This window comes from Etheostoma cragini, chromosome 10 (genome assembly GCF_013103735.1).
Source record: "Etheostoma cragini isolate CJK2018 chromosome 10, CSU_Ecrag_1.0, whole genome shotgun sequence".
NCBI classification, from domain to species: domain Eukaryota; kingdom Metazoa; phylum Chordata; class Actinopteri; order Perciformes; family Percidae; genus Etheostoma; species Etheostoma cragini.
Genome location: NC_048416.1, coordinates 4,863,281 through 4,864,567, shown reverse-complemented (window position 1 = coordinate 4,864,567; position 1,287 = coordinate 4,863,281).

Here is a 1,287-nt window from a genome sequence, read left to right as displayed (position 1 = left end):
GTAACAAGTAGATTTCTGGTAAACGTGGGGTTTCAGACATGCTGCTTGGTTTAAATGCGACTCCCGTTGCGTTGCCGCCGTCGGAGATTTTTTTTTTTCAACCGTCAGCTGGCTTCATTAAAGTCAATGCAGATCTAAGAAACAGCATAGCAAGAAAATAGAATATAAGATATGTTTTCAGTTATTTCACACTTTTTTGTTAAGTACATAATTACACATGTGTTCATTCATAGTTCTGAGGCCTTCAATTGTTAATCTACAATGTAAATAGTCATGAAAATAAAGAAAACATATTGAATGAAAAGGTGTGTCCAAACTTTTGGTCTGTACTGTATATGGTTTCAGTAAACAAACAAATACGGAAAACTAACAGTTAACACCATATCATAAGCTAACGTACTGTTAGTGCCTTTAAGACTATCAAAGGTAATGTTAGTTTACGTAGTCACACTTTGGCTAGCTAGCTAACTTTGCTATCCAATTCAAGACACCAGAACTGTTTTCAACATCAGCATTAAACACATAAAAATAAGGTTATTTACAATCAGATTATGTATGTCATATATACCGTTACATAAAGAGAACATTCCCCTAAGCATCTTCCTTACTGGTTACTTGCAGGAAATATTTTTGCACTTGAGTGACAGATCTTTTTTTATATAAAGTTCAGAATCAAAGTTTTTATTCACTTTAAAGGAACTTGTTTTAGTGGAACATGTGTACGTTCAAAGGTTGTTGTAATTGTGCAACAGAAAACTCAGATTGGACAGATAGTCTAGCTAGCTGTCTGGATTTACCCTGCAGAGATCGGAGGAGCAGTTAACATTAGTCATCATGAAATAACCAGAGTGGAAAATTCTAACACAAAGAAAGCGTAAGATAACGGACATCTAGGGGAAAAGAGGATCATCAGATGGAATTTCCAGCATCACCCGAGCAATCCCTGAAGTGAAATGTCATGGAAATAGATTTACGGAACTATTTACCACCCCATTCTTGTAAATGTTTAACCACCATTTAGATTAGCTAGAGTCCAAAGTGCCAAAATAAAGTGTTTAAACAGTGAAAGAAAAGCTTTAAAATAATTAAAGAACAGATTTGTTTTTCAGGATGTGGATGTTTGATGTATTTAGGACTTTTTATCTCCTGCTTACCGTCATCAGACCCCAAGTTTCTTTTTTGTTTTTCTTGAAACAAAAGGACATCAGACTATTCAATTTCAATTCAATTTTATTTATAGTATCAATTCATAACAAGAGTTATCTCAAGACACTTTACAGATAGACC